The sequence below is a fragment of the Monopterus albus genome, unplaced genomic scaffold, assembly GCF_001952655.1.
Source record: "Monopterus albus unplaced genomic scaffold, M_albus_1.0 scaffold213.1, whole genome shotgun sequence".
In the NCBI taxonomy this organism is placed as follows: Eukaryota; Metazoa; Chordata; class Actinopteri; order Synbranchiformes; family Synbranchidae; genus Monopterus; species Monopterus albus.
The window spans coordinates 89,941-106,418 of NW_018128093.1; the positions used below are offsets into that span (position 1 = coordinate 89,941).

At 39.6% G+C, this 16,478-nt stretch overlaps 1 long non-coding RNA gene across 1 annotated transcript in view; it reads left to right on the forward strand.

The window, feature by feature from the left end:
• LOC109971032 (uncharacterized) overlaps window positions 1–16,478 on the forward strand; it is a 98,766-nt gene that overhangs the window by 21,336 nt on the left and 60,952 nt on the right. The window contains exon 2 of the long non-coding RNA XR_002276481.1: window positions 9,833–9,946. This is a non-coding gene — a long non-coding RNA (uncharacterized LOC109971032). The remainder of the gene's footprint in view (window positions 1–9,832; window positions 9,947–16,478) is intronic.

Consider the following 16,478-nt stretch of genomic DNA (forward strand, 5'->3'; position numbering starts at 1 on the left):
ATAGTGCATCCCTGTTTCTTTAAACATCTTTTAACAGCAGAGTCCTTGTGCTGCTCTTGGGACTATAATTGTTTTTCTCAGTTCTGTGGAAAATCAATCCAGCAATGATCGGAGCTCCTGCCCCACCCCAACACATCCCCATCCTCGCTTAAAAGTCCCATCTTGATCTGGGTGATACTGTACTTACAGTATATATAGGTATGTCTATATATTGTATGTTGTTTGTCAGGTTGTTATTTATGCATTTACTTTGTATCAAGTCGTTTTTCTTGCATTGCCAACATGATCCAAGTTTATATGGTTTATATGATCCAAGTTTTCTCAGTTTATATGGTTACTCCTGCAAGCAGATGAGCCTACAAGGGGCAATTGCAATTGGTTAGTCAGCTGGTTGACAGATAACACATCCAGATCCAGCATGGGTATCTTGGAGGGATCTTACGATATTTGTAATTTTGCGATATCAGGATAAAAAAAATGTCTCAATAATGTTGCGGTACTATGATGGTATCTGCATATGGCTATTTTGTTAGCATAACTACATTCAGGTTGCACAGTTTGAAACTAATATAGTGGATGCTCCATCACTGATATTTGGAGCTATGGTGTGTCAGCATTTCAGTTTTCCCATTTAAAGAAATGACACGGGCGGAAAGGAAACTGACAAATGCTGAACAATTGGCAAATACTGCTGGACGAAGGCAATACTGCCCATTTTTGTAACTGAGACAGTCCTGGATACTCTCACAGAAACAGTTGGGACACGATTGTATGCAACACTTTTTAACAGTGATGAGCAAACAAACCGGATGCACAAATGCAAAACCAGGGACTTAGTAGCCACCCTTAGAGTCCTTTCTCTTAAAAAAGCAGACCATAATGTTTGGAAAAGATATCCAGTAATGTACAAATCTCACCTTTATGTGGCTTGTCCTAGTTTGGCATCTTCTACTCTTTGTTCTGCCAGTTTGCCCACTACTGCCCCCGGTAGTTGGGGGATAACCCTTCAGCTGGTCTACTAACCTACTGAGAACCAGACCACTGGCTGGCACGGCAACCAAACAAAGAAATTTAAACCTGCCATGGGGAAACTAAAACAGTGATGTTCCACTGTGAGTATGACTTGTTATATTTGCACGATCCAGCTTCTGCAATAATATCTCATAAAAGGACTGCTACTGACTGCAGCATTATCTTTTATATACATTATACAAAAAATATGTATTTATAATTTAGTTAAAGGCCGTTCTTTGACCTTCATGGTAAATGTCCTATCATGAACTTTTTGGTGAGTTTTTCATATTGTTAAATCCCTAGTATCTTGACATCTACTAGTCAACTGAAATGAAAATAGGTACTGATGTTTATGGTCTCCAGAGTAAGACAGAGGACTGTCCTTTTGTGTAGCTGCAGCATCCGATGGAAAAAAAAAAAATCTTTGGCAAACACCTTTACACAACATTGCTTGTGGTTATTAATGGATGAGGATGTGTATTTGGTGGATTTCTACTGGCACACATGTAGTCTTTAGTATTCAGCATTAATCAGTTACAGCATCTATCTGTGCCTTAAAATATATATATTTAAATCTTAGTGCCACTTTGTCTTGTGTAAAGCATTTCCCTTGTTTATGCAAAACCTTAGATTTTCTAGTTATCTTGAGCCTTACCCAGATATCTAGCACACGTATGGTCAAACCAGGGCAAACATTTGCACTTGACTAATAGACCTATGACGCTGCACCCTCATTACCTACAGATTTGTCAGATTTCAAATCAATTAAAATATGAGATTAAAATGAGTTGCTGGGATCATTATCTTAAAGATCATTTTTCTGTTTTTTTTTTTTTTTTGTGATGCTGCAGGGTGTCTCCTACTTCTAAGCTTTATTTCTTCTTCTGTTGCATCCAGCTCCAAACACAAGTGCCCTCCCTCTGTGTTTGTTTCTGATAGTCCATCTTATGACAAATAAGCACAGGCTCTCTGTGTCACCCCCTCTGTGGCTCTTCGTGCTGCCTTTTCTGCAGTCTCCCTCTCTCTTCACACTTCTCAGTGCTGTCCTCTCTTTGAATGCCTTAGATCAAACCATTTTAATGCCATCTATCTCTATATCACTTCATCTGTTTTTGGCTCCGTTCATACCAGCGGCTTTAGGCTGTGCAAGCGGGGTCACAATTTTAGAGGGAAGATATAAAAAAATCTGGCAGAAATCAAAAGATTACAGAAACAGTGAGTCTCTTCTCCTTTGATTGGGAGGTGCTTGGTCATTCTGGATGAGGTATGATGCAGTTATTTGCTATCATGTTTTCAAAATAGTTGTGGAATAAAAAAATGAAGGAATCAGTGCATTACACTGTGAAAACACAAATAGAGAAAGAAAGTCCTTTACTGTATCTATAATTTACCCAAAGCAAAGCTGAAAAGGTGAAACTATTACCCAACAAATATTTAAATCAAGTATCAAGAGCATTTAACTGCAGCCATTTAAAAAATTTTTTGTGTTTTGTGTGTGTGTGTGTGTGTGTTTTTTTTTTTTGTTTGTTTGTTTTTTTAAGTTCGACTTCCTTTTTAAAGGCTGAGAATCGCTGCTAAATACACCACTGGCCGTTTCCTTCCTCTCCCCGGCTTCATATTTCAGTTCCAGATCGTATGAACAACCTACTATTAGTTTCCCATCTCCAGCGTGAAAAGGAGAGGATTCTCTATCCTCCCACCGACATGACCTTCCTTTACTCCGTGACTGTTTTTGCAAGCTTTGAATAGTGCGACTGTGGGCCTTTAAGGGGAGTTTTAATACAAAGCTCTTGAATAATGCTGTGAAATAAGTCTTTTCTGGCACTATCAATTGCTTGTGAGAAGGGGGAGAACTGGGGCTGAATCAGGTCTTGCAGTGTAATTGAAAGGTCTCCCTTTGAGGATTTCTGTAATAAACCAAAACCAAGGCTCTGGTGTTTTGAAGGATTGTGCGTTTTTGTGTGTCCTTCAGAAAGAAACGTATAATAGCTGGATTATACTGTAAGCCCAGGCATTATATGGAGCCACATTTTGAACATTTTTCCACCTGCTTGCTGGAATTTTTTCATTACCATGCAAGTGGAGGTTCAAGGATAATTTTCCTTCCTGAAATGTGTCTAAAATATACTGTATGTTATTTGATGGCAACACACGGAGCCAAAGCCTGAGAGAAACTAATGTTCTAATTTAAATTTGCTGGTGCAGGTATGAACCTTGCCTTTGATTCATTGCTCAGGCAAAGTTGCAAAATATTCTTTTGGTTTTGTCTGCTGTATGTTATGCTGCATTTGGCATAAATTTGGTTATTAGAAATATTTTAAACCAAGCTACATGTAAACACATTTAACTGATATCTATAACTGCTAATATTTGATTTTTTTTTTTGTAAACATGTTGCAGACATGCCATTTTTCAGGCCATCAAAGCTGAAAGACAAAAATAAAAAGAAGTGAAAGCTTGCAAGTGAAAGGACTGCCTAGCACTGGTCAACCCAATCTCATCCCCAGGCAACAAATACTGACACTTCGTCAAGTATCTTTTGCATGTCATACTGATGCCAAAGGATTTGTGTTTGGATGAGACAAGGACAGTACTAGTCCACTCACATCAGTGTAAGAAACCAAAGGTATATGTCACAAAACATGAATAAAACACCTTGGTTGTACACACAAAAATTCAGTTTCGCACTACAAATACATAGGTTTAGGAAAAGATCATGGCTTGGGTTAAAATTCTTGCTGATTATGGAGCATAGTGTCGCACACAGAACCGTTGCATTCCAGTTCAGGTTTTTCAAGTAAAACAATTTCTTTTCAGTTAAACAAAGATGGTGACAGGAAATGACATCGAACCACTTTCGCATAATGCCAAAGTGACATCATTTCCTGTTGCCATCTTTATTTTTGATTCCATATCATTAGAAGAGTTTGAGGGTTTGGGAAATACCTTCAGAGTTTAGGTGTGTTGTCGTCAAACGATGGTACGGATTTAAACAATCAGCATGTACCAGTTCCACAGGTTAGCATAAGAATTATCTTTGTGACATGAAAATGTAATACATGAAAGTCACAAGCTGGGGCTGCGTGCAGCCATGACTTGGGGTTTCTATTGTTTTGGTAATATCAGCTACTCATTCCACATCTTTATTGTAGAAGTTACTGTGCAGTCAAATGCCTGACTTAATTGAATGCAATGCAATATTATGGCAGATGCATGAATTATATTCCTAGATTACTATTCTTCCAAAGGTAAAGCAAGGTACAGGAGCTAGAATTAACAGTTGATCCCTTGTTTCCTCTCTACACACTATCCCCCTCCCCTCTTTCCTCTTCTCTTACTATGTGCTCACCCTCCTCCCTCTCTCCCCCCTCTGGCTGATTTTTGGGCATTAACAATTAAATTTGTTTGCCTTTTTAGTCATGCCAATTGTAATATCGTTCTGTGAGTTAATGAGTTTCCACTTTGGGGTGCTCCCGTCGAGACGACACAGGAATAGATCTCTCTTCTTTTCTTCTGTCTATCTCACTTTGTGTCTCGTTTCCTGTGCTCCTTCGCACGCTGTCTGACTACTGGCCTCTCATCCTTTTATTAGCAGAAAATAAACAAAATGACAAAAATGTGAAGAAGCAATTTTTGTGTATTTTAGTATGTTTGTGTACTGAGAGCTTTTTGCAAGTGTAGAGTGTGTTTTTAAAGGATGTGTTTGGTCATTTTCAGTATTAATAGTTTTCTCAACAACCTCCATATAAACCAACAATGAAGTGCCTTTATATGGTTAATGGCTGTCTGTCTCCAACCTGGATTAGGTTGTTGCCCCAAAAGCTCCAAATGGGCATATGTTTTTACACCATCTGAAGTAAGAGCCAACTGAGCATGTGCAGATCTTTGCGTATGGGGACTACTGAAAACTCGATTAATATAGAAAGTGACCGACCTTATCCTTTAATGAGAACGCAGCAAAGTAGGAAACTATATATGCTTAATGACATTTCCCGTTCCTCTCTCCTTCTCTATTTTTTCTATTTTTAAATACAAAACAGTTTCCGTCACTCTGATTAACAGCAAATCTCTGTCTGTATACCAGAATAACAGCCCCCAGTGCAATAACTTGTAAATATAACCACTGAATTTACTCATCTGAAGTTCTTCTATCTATATATTTATTAATGTTGTAGATTTTTAGTTTTTTGCAATATTTTTTTGCTTCCTATTTGCATGCACATAATTTTTCTTGTTGCCCTGGGAGCCACTGTACAGCATCAAATTCCTTGTGTTCAGCATACTTGGCCAGTAATGTTGATGCAAATTCTGAAAATAGCAAAAAAAAAAATTATCTGCAGACAAGGGTGTTAATAATTTAGCTCTTTGACTGCAGGTGCATTACACTCTCACAAAGTTTACCTCATTGTGACATTAAGCACCACAACAGAGTCATCCTGTTTAATGTCACTGAGTCCAAACTTACAAGCTATAAAGTGTTCGATTATGATGGTTACAAAGTCGTAGTGCGTCTTCATGAATCATCTGTTTTTACACCAAAGCTTATATCAAATGTCAGATACCAATGCACGCATACACACTAGTTGGCACTTATTAGAACAGATGCCTCAAGCTCTTCCATTTGTCAGAACAACTGAGGCCATTTTAAATGTTCACATTTACTTATGTCAGTCGTCTGTAAAGCACTTTGAATGGCATTAACCCATATTAAAAGTGCTATACAAATGAAGTTTGACTGATTGATTGAAGTGTGATGGACCCTACATTGCCCAAAGTAGTTAATTTGTCTAATAAAAGTGAAGGCTGCATATGTTCAGTGCAGCTGTTTGTGATATGTCACTGTCCTAAGAAACAGATAAAAATATTTTTCATGTTCAAATGCCTATTACTAGATGAACACATTTCTTTTATTGTTTCTGAATTCACTAAATGCTACCCAGGCATGCATTGTTTTATTAATAGAAGAAAGTGTGGAATCAGGCAGTGAGTGTCCAGTGACGGACCTGATGGTTGATGCTCTAACTTACTGAAAGTGCATAACTGTGAGCTCAACATGATGATATATTTTCCCTGTGACATTTGAATTTGAAGAACTACACTGCCAGAGTTGGTACCAGCCCTGCTATGATATTCAGAAAGTGTGTTTTCTGATAATTCACAGGAAAGGATCCTGTAGACTTGAGCAAATAAATTACAATGTCAGTTGTAAACAACTTACTGCTTATTGGAAATAATATATTCTCAATTATTGAGACTGACACTACACATACTGTTTGTTTACGGATGTTACAAATCTATATGGATGGCTTTAGAAGCAAAATGGAGCAGAAAATAGGAGGCAAAAGTAACAGAGGGAAAACAAATGGTGGGTGTGAAGAAGAGGCTGAGAAACAGAGGGAGGGATATAATGGGATGGAAAAAGTGAGAAAGCAGCAAGGAGGGAGAAGGATTAAAATGGACAGCAGACAGAGAGGCAGAGATAACAGAATAAACCACTCATAAAAGAAAAGAGGAGGATGAAAGACGAGATGAACATGGCTCAGTTGTCTTGCAAGTGATTTGCTCTGTCAGTCAAAGTTGTCTCAAAGCCAGACCTTTGAAAATGTTACAAGTGGATCAAGGTTGCTAACTAGCTAACACCCTCCACTTTTATGCTGCGTGAAATCGAATGTCCTTTTCAATTCTACTCTCTGTCTTTTCTTTTGATGCATTTTAGGCAACCATACAATGAGCTGTAATTTCTACTGCACCAGCATTATAGACTACTAACAGCTAACAATGTTTTTAAAAAGTACCGTTTCATGCACCGTTTAAGATGTTAAAAACATTTCTTTGTGTTTTTGCATCTTTTTCGTTTTCACTCTGGGGGTCAAACTGTGTCGCTACCTGTCGTGTGATTATGAACCATGATGGGTAGCTGATGAAAGACATTCATTCTCTTTGAGCTTCCTTATCTTTGGCTCACTCTTCCTTCCTCTCGGGCCTTTTGGTTTCTCTGTCTTGTTCACTTTCTTGTTTCCCCTCCTCCGCTCTGTCTTGTTCTCCCATGCAGACTTTTGATTCTTCCTGATTTCATGTCAAAGACAAATCATTTATGGTGTTGGGGGTCTCAAAAAAGCCAATTCATTCTCATTGATTAAAAAAAAAATCTCTTTCACCCTTGTTACTTTTTAATTAACAAGTCTGGATTTAGGCCTTTGTGGCAATGCTCTTCCTCAAAATACATACAAATGGATATGTACATAAAATACTTATTACACATCACATGGACTGTGACCGCTTGGGCCAGAGTCAGGGGCGCCGCTAGCAGTTTTGGGCCCTATGAAAAAATTTGAAGTTGGGCCCTCTACCCACAGACTGTGGGCCCCCAAAGTTTGTGGGCCCTTAGAATCGTCCTAACTCTCCCCCCCCTAACGGCGCCCGTGGCCAGAGTCCTCCACCAGGTCTGGAAAAAAATGTTTACAATAATTAACGGTAGGGGAACTGGTAAAAATAAAGTGAATGTAGAGGGTGAAATAAGCATAATTAAAATTAAAATAAATACACACTAAAGGCACAGCTTCTTTAAAACATCTAACTCCACATAATTTAAATACATTTATTATGAAGGCTTATGGCTCAACCTTTGACCCCTCAACTCATGTCCAGTTAAGAGGACGTCAACGTAGGCGTCAGTGGGTCAAGATTTGATACCTTAAAAGCGAAAATAGCTAGTTGTGAATACAAAATGGTGGACATGTATATCATCGAAGGCCAAGTCGGACGTATGGGAGATGGTCAGTGTGGTCACCGACAGTCAGAATGACGTAACCAGCGGCGCTGTTTCTTGACAGTGGTGCCTAAAACTGTTAGCATTTGATAGCCGCAGGCTAGTGTTAGGTAATTTCTTAGTTAGATAGAAATTGATTAGAGATCTGTTGTATTAGAAGATGTTAGTGGAGACAGATTGACTAGCTCAGGCTGTTAACTGTTCAGTAATGTGCTTGCAGTGCAGACTGCAGGCAGGTCAAGGTTACAGGCAAAGAGCTGTTAGTGTCAACTGTAATGCTAGTCTTAATATTTGTCTTAATGTGTAATGTTATGTCAAATTGTTTTAGATACACAACACGAAAACAACAGCCACACACCTTGACTTTTCCTCATGTTTTGGCTAACGTTATAGCCAGCTGCAAAGAGAGACGTCGGTTGACGTTTCTGTGGAGGAGGGGGCGAGCCAACTAAGTGATGATATTGCATAGCAATTCTTGGTTCGGGGTCTTTCCTGTTTCCGGGCTGCTTGGGCAGCCTGGGGGTTGGAAGATCTCTGGACTTTGAAGTGTTAATTCTTGCCTGTGACTCTTTGAATAAACCAGCACGGTTATATTTTTTATATACTCAAGTGGTCTGAGTCGTCCCTCTGAGTTCCTGGTTTGAAAGAACCAGACGAGGCTTTAGAATAGAATAGAGCCTATACTAGGTACGTGGTCACCAAGGGAACAGCTATGGAAGCCCAGGTGCTGAGCCCATCGACAAACAACCGTCCAAGACTGTGTAGCTTACTTACACGTCGCGGGTCTTATGTTAATAGGTCAGCTCGGGTCCAGGTTTTATCTAGAGCTAACTTCTGGTAACGGTTCAGGTCCCATACGGAGCTTTGCAAATGCGGGTTTGCAAAACTGGACCCGTGCAGGACTCTGACTTGGGCATCCTGAACTTTACACTGTGTCGGGATGAATGTTTTTTTTGTTTTTTGTTTTTTTTAACCAATATATTATTCACTGTTAGTTTAAAAAAAGGTACATCTAGTTTTCAGAATAGCCTATGTACAAATTAAAGATTGACAAACTACAATTATGATAATCATTTGTCAGTTTCCCCTTTACTCCTTTCTCAGTACGTATTTCAGTAGACGTTCAGTATACATCCCATAGAGACTCCTGAAAATAGTTGGGGATTTACAATTTGCCATTTTGTCCAACTGGCTTTGGGTTTTTATCCGAGTAAGGGTTTCTTCTTGGAAGAGGCAGAATGTATGGGCATGTTCAGTTTGTTTTCTCATTTGTCATTTTTAGTACATTTATCCCAGAGACAGAGGAGAACAGGATGGTGAAACATTGTGTTTATACTCTTGTAGCCTTTAAATGATTTGCCGTTTTAAAATCAAATTAAAGAGCTACCGTGTGAAAGAATGAGAAGCCGAGAGAGAAAGATTAGGGTTGTGTGTGTCTCACAGTGTGTGTCCACTTTTGTGTGGGAATCGAAGAACAAGTGAGAAAGAGAAGATATTTTGTGTGTGGTAAGTGAAAGGGGGCGCTCAGGGCAGATTTTCCCCAATTCGTCTCACTGATTGTTCACATCAGTCTGTGTCTAATCGCTGGAACGTACATTATCTTAACAAGAAAAGGGCCTTGTTGTCTTTTCCCCCTGTCCCTCAATCCAGTGTTTGTCACACAGTGTTGAGTGGTTGTGTTCAGTGTGAATCAAGGGAAACTGCTCTTTTGACAGTGAACACTCAGAGTGCAATCTGAAATCATATACTACTACTATATGTATGTTTGTACATACAAAAGGTACATGTTGTTAGCTCAAAGATTAGCTTTGTGTCCTTTTAAGAAAAGAAATCTAATTATTAGTAAGAAAAACAGCTTTTACATATTTCTCATCATTATTTTATTTATTTTCTAAACCTCTTTAAGCATGACTTTGGGTTTTTCTTCTACTTACAATATCTACTTACTCTCTCTCCATACTAATAGTATTAAGCCATGCTATGCTTGTCTTCAATGATACCCCTTAATTATGTTTTTCTTTTTGATTGGTCTTATTTTTTCCTTGTCAGAGGCAACTCCTTATGATGACCTTGGGGGAGTGTAAACCATCACATGAGACCTTCTGACCATCGAGTCACCAGTTCAGTTCACCTGACACCAAGAAGCATTATTATTCAAGCAAGGTAAGATGAAACATTGATCTTCTGGGCAAAGTAGCAATTGGAGCAAACTGGAACAAACTGTGATGGCAGGGAAGACAACAGTCTGTTTACGCCTGCAAATTGCTTTCATGTGCAGCCTTCTCTAATAGCTGCAAATGAATGATTATATAAATACAGACAAATAGTTTTTCTAGCATTCCTACCTCCACATTTTTGCGTATCTAAGCTGCGGTATCCACCCTAAGCCTTTGTTTGTCTTGTGATCAAATTTGGCACAACTTTAGCAAAATGAATCCATTTTCGCTGCTATGCGGGTGAAATAATGGGGGTTATTTACTGAGGCTTTCTGGCTCATTTTTGCATGCATTTGTATTTTTACTAAGGAGTCGCAGTTCGGTTTTGCAGCAGAGAAAAAGAAGAAACGTGGCACCACAAGAATTTGGACAAATAAGAAATGTGTATTTTAAAATCAGGGAATGGAAATGTATAGAAATAGCCTCAGCACCTGATTTATCAGCGCTGCGACAGAGGGAGGTGTAGCTGAAATTGAACGTCAGAAGAAAGCAGGTGTAACGTGTGCAGCCCTGCTGTCAGTGTGGCAACTGTTAGTTATCTGAGAGTTAATATGTTTGAGGAGGGAGAGGTTGTTTGTAAATTACATCGCTCACCAGAGGAGAATATGAAGGACTTGTACAGGCTTTCAGCTCAAACTAAGATTCAGTTACTGAACAAAATACAAGATGATTTGACTTGCAGGAGGCAAGTTTGTTGATTTCTTCAACGTATTAAGGATCAGTCCCTATAAACTTAGACTTTCTTCTGTGCTCCCTCTTGGTCCACATGTGCACAGCACAGGCACCACAGCATTTAAAATGAACACAGTTGCAGTTGTGCTCATTTACATCATCAGTAAATATGCTGCTAAAATATAAAATTGCAGTACCCCAATAGTTTGTGCATCTGGTGGTAATTTGCTACAAGTTTAGTAAATATTCCCCAAAATTTCATATGCACATAAAAAGTCAATAGTGGTTTTAATGATAGTTTTTCATGCATTTCACTGTTAAGCACAACATTTTGAAATTGTTCTACAGGGTGATCTTGGATTACACAAACTGGCAACCGAGGAGTTTGCCGATGTGTGATTCTGTGTAATGACCTAAAGATGTCAGGAGATTATCATGTTACATTGTGTGGTATTGGGTTTTTATATAGAAAAAAAGTAAACACCAGAAACAAACAGGTTTGGGGCAGTGATTGATAGATATTTTGTATTTGTGCATCAGAGCATATAGCTGTGTGTGTTCATGGTGCTGGTTTGGCTTTTTAAAAGCCATGCAGTTGTTTTCAGCGTCTCTGGATAAATAGATTAGTCAGATGGAAGTTGGATGGTGCTATACAAGGAATGTTTAGCATCTGACACAAAACCCTGTGCAGTAAAAAATAATTACTCTGCGTTACATTGCTTTCCTGGAGTCCTGTTTTCTTCCATTTTTGTTTCTCTTCTGATTTTTTTGATTTACTTTTCTCACCTCAGCACCTTTTCTTTCCTCTTGCTGTGCTTGTCCGTTTATTCCGTCTCTGATACTCAGGTTACTACTTCTCTTCCTTCCCTTATCCCTTCATTTGTTCCCATTCATTTTTTCTCATACTTTCCTTTTTTTCCCAGGATTCAGTTTGCTTTTCTTTTATCCATTCCCTTTATTACTTCTTTTAGTCTCACTCCTTCTCTTCTAACTTAGACTTATGATTTTCTAACTTTTCTATCTTTGCATTTACCCCAACTCTCTCTCTCTAATGGCCTGCTCTTTGCAGTCTGACCACAATAGTCTCAGTATTTGGATTACTGTAATGGGCCTTACATCACCCTCATATGATCAGCCATCTGGGGCTAGCTGCCTTTTAGCAACCAGTTAGTATCTTCCCAATAGAATTTAGTGAGAGAGCTAAGCTGGAAAAGCACTAATCTCTCAACACCAGCCATTGTTACTGTCCCCACTGGCCTCTGTGCTAAAAGGGGGCTAATTGATGTTGCCGCCTGCTTATTGTAGGCCATGAGAGAAAGCGGATGCTTGTCGTCATGTAGAGGGGAAGTAATGTGGGGCCAAAGAAGGCTGAGTTGGAGGACATTATTTCAGGCCTAAAATTACTGACATCTGGAGGCAAATAAAGGAGGGAAATTGTAGGACTTTGCAATATTATCTTCATTATGTTGTATATTTAAACTACGTTCCACAATCGTTCCTTCCTACTTGATAAAATGTTTCAATGTGCGTACTCTAGCACTTCTTTCCAAAACTTTATGTATTGCAGGAGAGATGGAGGAAGTCCTTCATTTCAGTGAAGGTTGAAGACTTGTTAGCTGATACTTGACAGTTACATTAGAAATCCCATTCTCATCTGTGGCACTCTGCACAAAGACGATTCATTCTTGATTTAGGGTTCTGCGTTGAATCTACGCCGCAGGTCATATGTAGCCTACTATCCTATGCTGTAGCCTGACGTGCACCTCTCCGGAAAGGTAACTGCATGTCATGGCGACTTGAACCACAACAACTGTGATTGGTTGCATCACATTTCCTTGTTCCTGTCTCTGAGTGGCAAAGCACTCCCCCCCACCACTCCACCTCAGTTAGTCCAGTGGTCGTACAGACCATCTCCTCTGACGTCTTCTCTCTTGTCTGTGTTGTAACAATTTCAGTGAAAGTAACTGCTGTTCAACATCTGTTAGTTTCAACTCCAACATGACCCACTCAATTTCAGTCGCCATTGTTTGTAAATGGCGAAGAAATGCAACACAGTGGCATAGACACCCCACTGTGGTTTGGAGGTGTAATTACAGGGAGACACAGACACCAGCACACGAGTATAACGTCTCACAGTGGTGTACGCCGCTTACATAGCCTACGGCGTAGACTCTGTGTAGATTCCTATTACTTCAAAATTGAGAGTCTGGCTTCTGTCTGTGTACTCTGACGTTTTCCAAGCTTATTGTGGTACATAAGGGGTTGGGGCTTTTGCTGTGTGGACCGTCTGTGCCAACACAAACTTTTGGCCTGCACACAGACCCTTGTGGACCTGGGAAGATGGTGAAAATTGTCAATTTACTATAGCAGACGTGCAAAACATGAATAGCCCTTCAGGCTTCGGCTCTTCTGGTATACTTATTAGTTTAATCAATGCACTGATGGTTTTGACATTTTCATGGTGGTTGTTCCTGTTGTCACTGTTTTTCAAATCCAGAGCCGGTGTTGATCAAGCTCAGTCTGACCACAAATATGCTATAGCTTATCAAATTTTGTGTGTTGCTAACAGAGCATCTTTCTGTTTGTGATGTCAGTCTGCTGCATAAGTTGATCTGACTGATTGTCTCAGCAGAGTTGAAGATAGATTGTGTGTGGTGGAGGTGACAGAAAGTTGGATTTTCAACAGCACTGCTTACAAGAACTAACCTCTACCCCAGGATGACAGCAAAGATACATCTGCCATTTTGGTGAAGCATTGTCTTTGTTACCATGGTAGCAAACCCTGCCAGTAACCAGGTTATCACCTACAATATCATTTTTACACACCTATACAGCAGCAACACCATCTGGGCACCGTGGATTGAAAATCTAAGAGAACTGAGAAATGCTTTCTTATCTGTCAGCCTGCAGCACTGCCGGCCACCTGATAACACAAACACACATGAACACACAAACACAGTCATTCTTATGCACAAACACACACCCATGACTTAATGCCAGTGACACATGAATGGCCCCTGCAGTGCCAAATTGATGGTGTGATAATCAAACAAACAGATTAATTATTTTCATCTGGAGTCGCCCAACATGTGTGTGTGTGTGTGTGTGTGTGTGTTGTTGTGTGCATCTGTTTGATTATTTCTGTGTGTATTGCTTGTGTGGGCCATTAATGGGGCCATAACTTTAGCTGTGTCCAGTTTCACTCTATTGTCATCAAACCATACACAGGGTGCAGAGCAACCTGGACAATATGTGGCAGGTTTATCATGGACATATTGTCCATGATAAAACGGCATATAAAGTTTATGAATAAAATAATTAGTACAATAGTTAAAATAAATGCTTAAACCAAATAGGCATAGACTACACGGCATGTACGTCTGTTTTATTGTCCATTGCACATGTCCATGATGTATTGTCATAGTCCAGTTTAGTGGACGGAATGTTCAAGTTAGATGGAGTTTAAAAGTCTCATTGTCTGTAGGAGGAAGCTGTTACACAGACAAGTTGTCCTGGCTTGGATGCTGCGGTATCTTTTTCCAGAGGGCAGCGGAGTAAACCAGCTGTGATGTGGGTGAGAATAATCTCTGGTTATACTTTTGGCTCTGCTTAAGCAGCGTTTGTGATGTCTGTCTGACTGATGAGGGAGGAGACTGTATGCTTTTTGACCAGTTTCTCAAAACATTTAATTATTTTGGAGGTTAGGGCAATGGGGCAGTAGTCATTAAGAGAAGAAACTGTGGACTTCTTTGGGACAGGTCTTATTGGCATTGCTTTTGTTGAAGGTACTGCCGTTAAAGTCTTATCCTTGCTCGGTAATGCACTTAAAAGTCATCAAGATCACAAAATGGCAAACAAAACTTTGCTTTTTAAAAATATGAATAAAGTGTTTTTGGTTTTCATGGACTTTTCTAAGCTGTTGACAGGTGTATGTCAAACTTTGGTTCCAGACACTGGGGTTTGTGTCCCACTGCAAGAATTAAAGGGCTTTCAGATAGGACACGGTATGCGCTGCGCTTGCCGTGGGGGCTGGGCGCAGCACAGGGGAGGAGTGTGCACATGTGCAAATCACGCACATATTGGGCACCAGTTGCTAGGTGACCAAAAAGCTTTCCAGGAGGTGGTTAGCAGATACTAACTGGTTTTTCGAGCAGTGGACTTGGATGCATGATGTGTATCTCTACACGTCAGTGACAAGCTTTGGTTTTAATTGTATTGATGATGAGGAGGAGACAAGCTGCAGCAAAGAAGAAGAGGGTGTGGGTCCGCCAAAATCAGCTTCTCCTACCTTTTCTTTGTGGTCTGTCAGGTTCTCTGCATTTGGACTCGTCCAGGTGTCGTCACAGAGCGCTCCAAACTTTGGCGATGGCACGCATGACATTGCGTTGCGCTCAGCTTGGCCCGACGCAGCACTGATACGTTGTTGCACCACACAACACTTGGAAATGAATGGTTTGATAGCGGAACGCAGCGCCCACTGCGTCCTATCTGAAAAGGCCTTTAGTTCTCAGTTTTTAAAAAAATGAACTGAAACAGCAGCAGCCTTTACCTTGTCCTAGTGTTTTAGTTGTCAACATAGTTTACTTACATGGTCACAATATTATGTTCCATAAGGTAGAAAATCTAGTTTCCCAAGTTTGCACATATCCTTTTAACTACAATAATATTTTGACGTGCAAATATTTTACAAAAAAATTGTACTTTTGTTAAAAAACAAAACAAAACCAAAAAGCCCCACTGAACTGAATACTGTTCTTCTACTGCATCTGTGTTTGGTTATGTTAGCAAAGCACACATTTGAATTGCTCTGAGTTTCCTGAGTTATGCATTTATTATACTGGCAGAAAAACTGAGATTTTTGCCTTGATCTACTAGAGAGCATCTTTTTTTGTTTGGTTTGTTTTTCTTGCGAGAAGTGATCGGATTCACATGATCCTTCTTATAATGCCTCCATGTGCTTATTGTTTGTGTTGTGGGTTTTAGTCTTCCAGCAGAGCACCTTAAGAATGTAACTCTGGCATTTCATCAGATGCTAGAAAAGACTGTGACAACAAACACTATGTGAGTAATACAGCAAGGTAGACTAAATTGGCCTTGGACAGAGAAAGCCTCAGTTTAGGCTTCAGTGCCACTGTGAAAAATCACCTTGTGTCCTGAACTGATAGTGTTTAGTCACACAACGTTTATCAGTGAAGCAGACAGTTTGGCTTTATTACAGAGTGTATATCATACACAGAAGCAGGACGTTTTAAAATCAGCATATCTAACTCAGCCCAGTAAGTCACAAGGGTCCCCAAACAATGGCTGTATAATGCAGTGGTTTTGGTCTCAGACAAACAAGAAAAAAAACATTCTCACCTGTTAAGCGCACGTTCAATTTCAGCAGTGTCTGAAAGGTGTCAGCTTTTTTTTTTTAAGTTTTGTGAGTGTATGTTAATGTTGATGTTTCAGAAGCGCAGCATAATTGTCAGTAATTATTTTTTATTGTACCAGAAATAGCACTGGTTCTGACTAATGTGACTATTAAGTGATCTAGACAAGAAGAGATTGTTTTTAATAGTGTTTTTTTATTTTTGAAACCCACTGAGGAAACGGTCTCAGTAATTATGCTTAGAAGCTTACTGTCCAGCCTGGTGACAGTTGTTTTAGTCATGTTTCATTTACCAGCCAAAATAATATCAAGCAGAACATTCAAATTTCAGTTTTGATCTTCTCGTCTAGTCTGTACTTTCAAACCATAGATGCCTCCTTTCATCTCACCATCTCCTTCTGTCAGTTGACACCGAGAAAATGGTACGAGACCTAAA